Source organism: Euphorbia lathyris, chromosome 8 (genome assembly GCF_963576675.1).
Source record: "Euphorbia lathyris chromosome 8, ddEupLath1.1, whole genome shotgun sequence".
Taxonomy (NCBI): domain Eukaryota; kingdom Viridiplantae; phylum Streptophyta; class Magnoliopsida; order Malpighiales; family Euphorbiaceae; genus Euphorbia; species Euphorbia lathyris.
Genome location: NC_088917.1, coordinates 70,843,795 through 70,855,239, shown reverse-complemented (window position 1 = coordinate 70,855,239; position 11,445 = coordinate 70,843,795). Strand labels below are relative to the sequence as shown.

The 11,445-nt window shown below is 34.6% G+C and overlaps 1 long non-coding RNA gene across 1 annotated transcript; it reads right to left on the bottom strand.

Moving 5' to 3' along the window:
* Nucleotides 1–3,057: 3,057 nt before the first annotated feature.
* Nucleotides 3,058–5,049, bottom strand: LOC136202701 (uncharacterized). The gene is made up of 3 exons (XR_010674533.1): nucleotides 5,033–5,049; nucleotides 4,489–4,550; nucleotides 3,058–3,147 (listed from the first exon to the last, which is right to left on the bottom strand). It is a non-coding gene; the product is annotated as an uncharacterized lncRNA (long non-coding RNA).
* Nucleotides 5,050–11,445: the final 6,396 nt, after the last annotated feature.

Sequence of the window (11,445 nt, the reverse complement as noted above, 5' to 3'; positions counted from 1 at the left end):
CCTCTATTTTCACGGTTTCCTCCTTTTGGGCATTCAGTTTCCGAAACAACACAATTTTCATCCGAACTCATAATATCACGTCTTTGGTACGAAAGAATTGCAGCAGTGAATGGATACAGATTTCATATTTCAATTCTAACAACCACTGCTCTGTTGCAAACCAGATTAGACTATACACAAACAAATAGCCAAAATTAGTAACTGTTATAACATAAATCCACTTCTCTGTTGCAAGTTCCCTCTTTTATGTGATCCAACTTGGATTGAAACACTTACCGAAGGATGAACAAATTTAAGAAAAACAAACCCCCTTTATATTAAGAGTTAAGATATTATATTATTATCCGCACATCTCATCATTCAGAGTTCCAGAAACTTGCATAATTGCTAGTATCTTTAAGCAGATAATGAATAATAAAGAACAAATTTTAATTAAATAAAAAAATGTTACCATTTCAGATTGAACAGTTTCGTTGTTCAACACATTTTTTTAAATAAGAAAGCAGCTTCAAGTGTCGCTGAATACAGCTCAAGAGGACCATCAAGTATAAATTCAACAAAACAATACATTTTCAGGAGCTTCAGTCTCGCTGAATACAGCTCAATAGGACCATCAAGTTTTGTTGTTATAAAATATCAATCCCAAAAAAAAAAACAGAGCATATCTTTCAGATTCAGCAAACAATCTATTATGCAAAGAATTAATAACAGAACAATCTATGATGCTTATCATCTCCGGTCATTGCATACACTTGTGTTTGATATTGAGCCTCAGTTGCTTGAACTCCGCTCACACTAGGACCTCCACCTTGGCCTCCTCGGCCTCTACCACGACCTCTGCCAGCACTAGTACCACTATCGCCCATACTACTTTGTCCCACCGTAACAGAAGGAGTGCTACCACTAGTACCTCTAGCTGTCATACAGTCACGCTGGATGTGACCAAGCTCACCACAACCATAACAAACAATCCTACCAACTCTCCAACATGGTCCAAAATGATTCCTACCACAAGTGACACAAGTTGGTGGTGGTGTAGACCTTCTCTCAAAAGAACCTCCGGCTCCGGCACTGAATGCTCGACCAGTACCCACAGATGGAGCACTATAAGAACTATGCTCACTAGTACCTCGACCATACCCAAGAGATCTCCCAAATCCAGACCTGCCTCCACTTCTAAAGCTAGAAGCTCCATGTGGAAACCCTGATCTACCAGTCGAGTGCTCATAAGACCCCCCTCTTTTAAAAGAAGTATTTTGTTCTCCCCGAGACTCTGTATATCTCCTTTTAGCACCCTCTACACGCCTCTCCTCCTGATGAGTGCGCTCCACTCTAGTGGCTGTTTCCAGTAAGATCTTAAAATCAGTAATCTTCACTGCTAGAAACTTCTGAATCTCCAATCTAAGACCCTGCTCAAAACGGTAACACTTATCCTCCTCGGTTGTCACTGCATCTAGAGCATACTTGGAAAGTTCAGCAAATCGAAGTTCATATTCAGCTACTGTCATATTACCCTGCTTCGGATTATAAAATTCCACTTTCTTCTCATCTCGGTACACTCGAGGCATATACTTATCAGCAAACTCCTTCTTGAAGTCTTCATATGTTAGTACCCTAGGAGCAACAACAGCTCTCTCGATAGACTCCCACCAAGTAATAGCATGCTTCTTCAGTAAAGAGACAATGTAGTCCAATCGCTGCTCAAGAGTGCACTTCAATCTGGTCAGCACTCTTTCAGTGTCCTTCAGCCATTCCTCAGCTTTGGTAGGGTCAGTGGTACCCTCAAAGTTTTCTGCCCCCATCTTCCTTAATCTGTCATAGTTAAGATCAATTAAAGGACCCGTCTGAGCTTGAGCCTGAACCTGAGCTTGGGCTTGAGCTTGAGCTTGAGCTGCCATTGCAGTCATCATTTCAGCAAACTGATGTAAGTTTTGTGGCATACCAGCTCCCGGTACGTTTGAAGACCTAGCTCTATCACTAGCATTTGGAGGTGCAAATGATGCATGTTGGGACCCAACAGAATCCTCACTAGACGCTCGGTCAGTATGTGTTCTACCTCTGGATGACATGGTCCTACGATGTATCATATATAACATTAATGCACAGTTCAACAAATAATTTCACACAATCGTCCCTAATAACACAAATAAACAATTTCACGTGATCGTCCCTAATAACACAATTAAACAATTTCACGTAATCGTCCCTAAGAACGTCGACCCGCTCTGATACCAATTGTAACACCCTGGTCCAATACCATGTAGATATTGTCCGCTCTGGCCCAATTCCAACACATTGGGCCTCACGGCTTTAAAACGCGTCTGCATGCATTGGATTCACATCTTACTAATAAGCCCCAATTACTCCCTCTCCATTTCCGATGTGGGATTCAGTTCATTCCTGTCCCCATCGCCACCCCTTAGGGCCGCACCTTGCTCAGGCCTTCTACCCCGACGCCACCCACTCCGGACCGGGTCGTTACATGCCCACCAGCTTCCGCCTGGTTCGTCCCCGAACCACACATCGTACGTGGAGAGTCGGCTCTGATACCACTAAATGTAACACCCATTTTTAAATAGTATAGAATAAAACTGAATCTATAAAATAGCATAAATATTTAAAGATGGATGTATATATATCATAATCGTAAATAGTATATATTTAGATGTATATACTAATCAAACACTTATCATTTAAGTAGTTCTATACATAATATATTTATATATAAAAAATAAAAATGAGAAACTAACAAGATTTTGGTTTACTGTTAATTACAAACACAAGATCATGTTTTTCTTATATATAGTTGTACATACACATTAATCACTAAAAGATCAGAGGTAACATTTGTGATCTACTTAAAATAAACTAGATGATATTATAGATAAAAAAAAAATCGTAATAAATCTAATTAAGAAATTAGTTAATTAAAACTTCAACTTTCACTACTATTTCATATGAGCTTAAAATGTACCGCAAACTTATTCTGAACAAAAATATAGTTTCGATGTCGATTGAACTAATAAAAAAATAAATAAATTGACATACAAGGTCTCAGTAATCAATCAAGGTAACAAAAATTAAAATCCTAATGACGTCGACTTCACATACTGACTGATCGAAACCAGCGTCCCTAATCTTTTATTCCTGAAAAGTGGTGGTGGCAAGGGGTGAGCTGCCGACTCAATAAGATAGTTAATTAAATACACAATTCAACCACATGCGCATACAATAGTTTCATACATTTAATTTATAGGTTATCAAGCAACATGTACAACGAATTGCAAACTAATAGTCATTTAATTTAAGGGCCCTACTTATCCTAGTATAGTAATACTCAATGGTTGCATGGCCATAATATTTATATCATGGGTGTACCCTATCGTAACAAATACCCGGTACTTCAATAATATACATTTAGGTACTGTCACACCCGACCCTAGACGACCTCAATCGGCATCGGGCGTGAAATAGAAAGATCATAATCAATACTTAGGAGTCTCCAATTTATCCAAATATCATTTAATTACAATTGCAATACCAAAGTTCTAACCATAATGCTAACAATAAGCAGCCAACTTCCAAACCTCGCCTAATCGGTCGGTAACCTTCTCTATATCCTGTACTTTCTCACCTAAAAACATTAAAACATTTAAAAACATGAGACAAAAATCTCAGTAAGAAATCTATGCATAAGGATGCTATGTTTTAAATATCAAGTGATTCGGACGGTCGAATCTCCGTAAATCAAAGAAACGATGGAGAAACGATCGAAAATGATAATGATGCAGAAGAAGAAAAAGGAAAGGAAGCAAACGAAAAAGAAAAGAAAAAGAGATATGGATCCCCCACCACCTCCTTGAACATTCAGGATTTATATCCAAAATTTGGCAAATGTCCATTTTGATCCTTCATCTTTATATAATCTTTTAATAATTACCTTAAACTTTTAATTTACACCTAAAACCATTGAATTTTCCTATAGTACGAAATTAATTTCACATACCCAATAATTATAATATATACTAATATCAATATATCAATTCTAGAAATTTAAACACGGACGTGACAGGTACCCTATCGTAACAAATATCCGGTACCTAACACCCTATCGTAACAAATACCTGGTGTCAAAATTTCACATGATCATACAATTCAATTTTCTCAATTCAGTCGCAACCATTGAATATACTATCCTAGATAAGCTTTTTCTCATAATTTTTCCTATTATGCAAAATTTATCAAATGTACCATCATCAACTTTCATTCGATCACTAATAAGTCTCGGTCTAAAAACCATTCATGTCCTCACAACCATCAATATCAAAATTCAATTCATTCACGTCACCGTAGCCATCATCAATATATCAAGTATACATGTTAAGCATATAAATCAATCAATAAGCAATTATTACACCGAGTCAAATATTGCATCCAAACAAACAAAAACACATACTATATATTTAATTAACCACTTACCTTTATTACCTAAAGCAAATCTTATTAATCAGCTAATTCTTTTGGTATATCTTCTGTTTGATCCTCGTGTCCTATATATATAATCAAGTACACATATATATTAATTATATATACCTGAATAATATAGAAACAACTAATATTATCTATTTCTAATATTCTGGAATTTGAAACTTGTAACTTATGGAACATAAATTATGTTAAATAAAAAGAGGATAAACTTGAAACGGTTTAAAGAGTTTTTTGAACAATTAGTTTCAAAAAAAAATCAAAATATCTCCAAGTCCTAAGAGGTAGAATTTGTCTTATATGAATTAATCCATGATATGGTAAAATCTAATTTGAACATATATATATTCAATTGTCAAAAGTAGCATCTCACAAAAGTGTTGATGGTGTATAAGAAATAATAAAAAAATATTTGAAATCATTCAGAAATAATAATAAAATAGTAGAATTGATTTCAATTGTTAGCTATGAAAGAGTAATGCTTGGATTTGAAATAAGGAAGCTATGAAAATTAAAAACCAAACATCTCCTGTGAAATAATTAATACCTGGAGATGGTTTTCTTCTCCTCTCTCTTTTTCTTCGTCGAAGGAAAACAATTCTAAGCAAATCGTGGTTCTATCGTGCGATTTAGGTTTTCTATTTTTTTTTCCTTTTTCTTTTTCTTTTAAGTAGTATTCTACAAGAAATAACTGCTTCCTAATATTTTAATTTAATAAATAACACAATTATCACTAGAGAATAAATTAAAACCGATATAATTATAAAAACTATGCTAATACAATTTATTTTAAATTTCAGTATATAAATGCATGAACCTAATCAATGTCTGTGTATTATTATTTTACGGGCGTTACAGATTTCATATTTCAATTCTAACAACCACTGCTCTGTTGCAAAAACCAGATTAGACAATACACAAAGAAAGACCCAAAATTGGTAAATGTTATAACATAAATCCACTTCTCTGTTGCAAGTTCCCTCTTTTATGTGATCCAACTTGGATTGAAACACTTACCTAAGGATGAACAAATTTAAGAAAAACAAACCCCCTTTATATTAAGAGTTAAGATATTATATTATTATCCGCACATCTCATCATTCAGAGAGCCAGCAACTTGCATAATTGCTAGTATCTTTAAGCAGATAATGAATAATAAAGAACAAATTTTAATTAAATAAAAAAAATGTTACCATTTCAGATTGAACAGTTTCGTTGTTCAACACATTTTTTAAATAAGAAAGCAGCTTCAAGTGTCGCTGAATACAGCTCAAGAGGACCATCAAGTATAAATTCAACAAAACAATACATTTTTAGGAGCTTCAGTCTCGCTGAATACAGCTCAATAGGACCATCAAGTTTTGTTGTTATAAAATATCAATCCCAAAAAAAAAACAGAGCATATCTTTCAGATTCAGCAAACAATCTATTATGCAAAGAATTAATAACAGAACAAAAAAAATTAAAAGATAAGAAGCAGTGATCAAAGATAAGAAGCATATATGTTTTTGGCAATGCTCTTTAATAAACATTATATATCTTTAGGGGTTATTTTATAATTATCTATGAGTTCTTGGTGATAAACTGTTATTTACCACTCCTTCTCTTATAAGGGCTAATATGTTCATAGCCATTATAAAAGGAGCTTCCCTGTATTTTGTAAGTTTAACGAAAATCTCAGATTAGTTTGTTATGGTATCAGAGCTATACACGCGCTTTCTTTTTCAGGGTTCATTCTGAATCAAACTTGGTTCATCATCGTGTACGATTTCTCTTTTGTTATTCATCGATTTTCTGAAATCGATTTCTTCTTCTCAGTTCAACTTCAAAATTAATCGATTCCAATCTTTCATTCTTTTCTTTCTGATAATCGATTTCATTGATTTCTTTCTGATAATCGATTTCATTGATTTCTTTTTGATAATCTTACCCTTGGATACAGATTGTTCTTCAGTTTTCTTTCTGTTGTGAGAAAATTTGTTCCGTTAAAATTAGGTTGCAATTTACCTAATTCTTCTTATTTCCGCTTCATCTTTGATTTTTCGTTCATTATCATGGCTGAACCAAATGAAAACACTATTCCGACACCACAGCAACCACAACGGCCTCCAATTTTTCATGATCTATCACTGAATCCGACTAGTCACTTTTATCTCCATCCAGGTGAAAATACTGGACTAATTCTGGTTTCACAAGTTTTAGACGGCAACAATTATCATTCCTGGCGCAGAGAAATGGAGAGAGCTCTTCGTGCGAAGAACAAGATTGCATTTATTGATGGATCTGTTCTTTCTCCTCCTATTGATGATCTTAATCGTCCCGCCTGGGACAGATGCAACACAATGGTTTATACATGGCTTACTAGGTCAGTTACACCTGCAATTGCTAAGAGTATTCACTGGTTTAACAATTGTTATGATGCTTGGAATGATTTGAAGTTAAGGTTTTCTCAAATAGATTCGTTCAAGATATCTGATCTTCAAGATGAATTTTATTCAACAATTCAAGGATCTGATTCAGTTACAGATTATTATACAAAGATTATGTCTGTTTGGGAAGAGATTATAGACTATAGACCTTTGTATTTGTGCTCTTGTAATCCTGTTTGTGCTTGTGCTACTGTTTTGACAAAGGCTAAAACTTATCAAGATGAGGACTGTGTAATTAGGTTCTTGAAAGGCTTAAATATGGATTTTGCTGCCATTAGGTCCCAGATTCTTTTAATGAGGCCTTTGCCAAAGATAACTGAAGTATTTTCTTTAGTTATTCAACAAGAAAGACAGTTGATAGGCACTGGTTCTAGTCTTTTAGTTCCTACCATGGAATCTTCTATTAACTATGCTAAAGGACAAAGGGATAATAAGAAAAGGTGTAGTCATTGTGATAAGCCTGGTCACACTCTGGATCAGTGTTATCGCAAACATGGATTTCCTGCAAATTTTAAATTCACTAAGAAAGGGCAAAATTCTGGAAGTGGTTCTGGACAGAATCAGGGTTCTCAAGGTTCAGTCGCTGCTATGTCACAAACTACTCATAATGGTGGAGATTTTGGAGATGGTTCTAGCACTTCTGGAGATAAAGGTTTTCAGTTAACTCAGGCCCAGTATCAACATTTGCTGTCTTTGATTCCGGACTCTCAGAGGTAGTCATCTTCAACTCCAAATTTTCATCACATTGGTAATGTGATTACTCAATCACACTCAGGTATTATCTCTAATTGTTCAAGATTTGAATCTAAGTCCAAAACCTGGATTTTAGATTCAGGGGCAACTGATCACATTGTTACTTCTTTAAAGTTCTTAAAGAATGTGATCTCAATTTCTAATATTGTTGTTAGACTGCCAAACAATCAAAGCATTAAAGTTGAGTTTGTTGGAGATGTGTGTTTTAATGATACATTGGTTTTACATAAAGCTTTTTACATACCAACTTTTCAATTTAATATCATTTCAGTTAGCAAGTTAGTTCAAGAAGGACTAACTTGTGTGTTTAATCAATCTCATTGTCAGATTCAGGACAAAGTTCAGCAGATGATTGGTTCAGCTGAATATTCAAAGGGACTTTATGTTCTTCATGAATATGTTACTTCTTGTTTAGATTTACCTATTGTTCATTCTTCTGTTAATGCTGTAGTGAATAAGTTTGTCAATAATAGACAATTGTGGCATTACAGGTTGGGTCACTATCCAGTGTCTCAACTTGATTCTCTTTGTCAGTCTTTTCCTGATTTCAAGAGTTGTAAAACAGATTGTTTTGATTGCTCTATTTGCCCTATGTCTAAAATGAAAAGGACTCCTTTTCCTGTTAGTTCTAATGTTTCTCCTGCTAAATTTGATATGATACACATTGATGTATGGGGACCATTTGCCACTTGTTCTCATACTGGGTATAAGTATTTTATGACTATAGTAGATGATTTTAGTCGTTTCACTTGGGTTTTCTTGCTGAAAAACAAGACTCAAGCACCACAGTGCATTGCTGGGTTTTATAAATATGTATTGGTGCAGTTTAAAACACAAATTAAATGCATTCGTAGTGATAATGCTCCTGAACTGTTATTGAATGATTTGTGTTTGAAGAATGGCATTAAACATCAATTTTCATGCCCTTATACTCCGCAGCAAAATAGCATAGTAGAGAGAAAACATCAGCATATTTTAGCAGTAGCTAGATCATTGAGGTTTCAAGCATCTTTGCCTTTAAATTTTTGGGCAGATTGTATATTGCATGCAGTGTATCTTATAAATTTGTTTCCCACTCCCTTGTTGAATGGGGAAACACCTTATTTTGTGTTACATAAACAACAACCTGATTATAGCTTGTTGAAGGTGTTTGGTTCCTTAGTTTATGTTTGTAACTTGAAGAGTTCCAAACATAAGTTTGAACAAAGAGGAAAGCCTTGTGTTTTCTTAGGTTTTAAGGCCAATGTAAAAGGATATAAGGTTTTTGATCTCACTACACATTCTTATTATGTTTCTAGAGATGTTAAATGGTTTGAGCATGTTTTCCCTTATGTTAGTCCTATGACAATAGACAAATTGAGTAGTGATTCTGATATTAGTATAGATTTTATTAGAAGTCTAGAAAATGATATACAACATCAGAATCTTCTTGTTAATAAGTTTTATGACTTTAATGAGAATCTTTTTCCTCATGAAGTCAATATGCCTGATAATTTAGAAAGAGTTCATAGTCATGACGATGCTATTGTTTACAATAATCACATTAATGATGATAATATTATGGTTCATGACAGCCTTCATGATAGTCCTGATGTTGGTTTATTTAAGCAAACTCAATGTCAACCTAGTGAAGTTTTGTTTGATCATTCTGATGAATATGAATCTCGAGTTTTAGAGACTAGCAATCCTGATAATGTCATTTCTGGTTCTGTTATACCAAATGTTGGTTCTCAGCACACTAAACCAATTCACAATGCTGAACCTGTTAACATAGAGCCTGTACAGAGTATTGATCTTGTTAACAATGATCTTGTTCGTAGATCTAGTAGAACAAGAACTGCCCCTGCCTACTTACATGACTTTCATTGTAATCAAGTTTCTATAGATTCTAATAGTTATAGTAAAAATAAAAATCTAGATAATATTGTTGGTCATCAAGTTTCTCATTCTCTAAGCAAAGTTTTGACATATGATAAAATTGGTCCTAGTTTTAAAAACTATATTATGAACTTAGAGATTATACCAGAACCTAGAAACTATAGAGAAGCTAGTCAGCATCCATGCTGGCAGCAGGCGATGCAAACAGAATTGCAAGCTTTAGAAGCAAATCAAACCTGGGTTCTCACTGAGCTTCCTCCTGGACAGACCACTGTTGGGTCTTTATGGGTTTTTAAAGTAAAACTCAAGTCTGATGGAACCTTAGAGAGATATAAGGCTAGGTTAGTTGCAAAGGGCTATACACAAAGGGAGGGATTGGATTATACTGAAACTTTTTCACCTGTTATCAAACTTACTACTGTAAGATTGATTTTAGCTATAGCAGCCGTTAAGAATTGGAATCTTTTTCAATGTGATGTAAATAATGCTTTTCTTCATGGTTATTTAAATGAAGAAGTTTACATGAGTCCTCATCCTGGTTTGCAGTTGCCTAGGCCTGGTTTAGTTTGTAAGTTGCAGAAATCCCTCTATGGATTAAAGCAAGCTAGTAGACAATGGTTTGAAAGATTATCAAAGTTTTAGTTCAACATGAGTACAAACAAGCGATTTCTGATCATTCTCTTTTTATTAATGTTCAAAATGGTAAGCATACTATTTTGTTAGTTTATGTTGATGATATTATAATGACAGGAGATAACCTAAATGAAATTGATCATATTAAGTCTTTACTAGATAAAGAGTTTAAGATCAAAGATTTAGGAGAATTGAAATATTTTTTAGGCTTTGAGGTTGCAAGATCAAAAGCTGGAATTAATATTTCACAAAGAAAGTATGTATTGGATCTTTTAGCTGATTCAGGACTATTAGCCTGTAAGCCAGTAAAAACTCCAATGGATTCTTCTCTTAGATTAACTAAAGATGCAGGATATCCTATACCTGATGCAACTGTTTATAGAAGGCTTATTGGTCGTTTGATTTACTTAACCAATACTAGACCAGATATCTGTTACTCTGTTAACAATCTCAGCCAGTTCCTGGAGAAACCCACAGACATACATCTACAAGCTGCATACAGGGTTCTACATTACTTAAAGAATGGTCCAGGAAGAGGACTTTTCTACTCTGCACAGAATCCATTACATCTCAAAACTTATTCAGATGCAGATTGGGCAACTTGTCAAGATACTAGAAGATCAGTAACTGGGTATTGTGTATTTCTGGGCAACTCACTCATCAGCTGGAAAAGTAAAAAGCAGCCTACCATTGCTAAATCCTCAACTGAAGCTGAATATAGGGCAATGTCAATACTTACAAGTGAAATACAGTGGCTTCTTTACATTTTTCAAGAGATTGGAATACCTCATTCCCAACCAGTACCTCTCTTTTGTGACAATATATCAGCCATTCACTTAACCAAAAATCCCACTTTCCATGAGCGAACCAAGCACATTGAGCTTGATTGCCATTTTATTCGAGAAAAATACCTTGCTGGAATAATTAAACCTCTTCACATCCCTTCTTTCTGTCAAATTGCAGATTTTTTTACAAAGGCTCTATCTTCAACAGATTTTCAAAGACTGTTGAGCAAGCTTAGAGTTCTGTCTCTATACTCTACAGCTTGAGGGGGGTAATAAACATTATATATCTTTAGGGGTTATTTTATAATTATCTATGAGTTCTTGGTGATAAACTGTTATTTACCACTCCTTCTCTTATAAGGGCTAATATGTTCATAGCCATTATAAAAGGAGCTTCCCTGTATTTTGTAAGTTTAACGAAAATCTCAGATTAGTTTGTTACTCTTATCATGGGGACGATCCAGTCGACTCTATTATTTGCT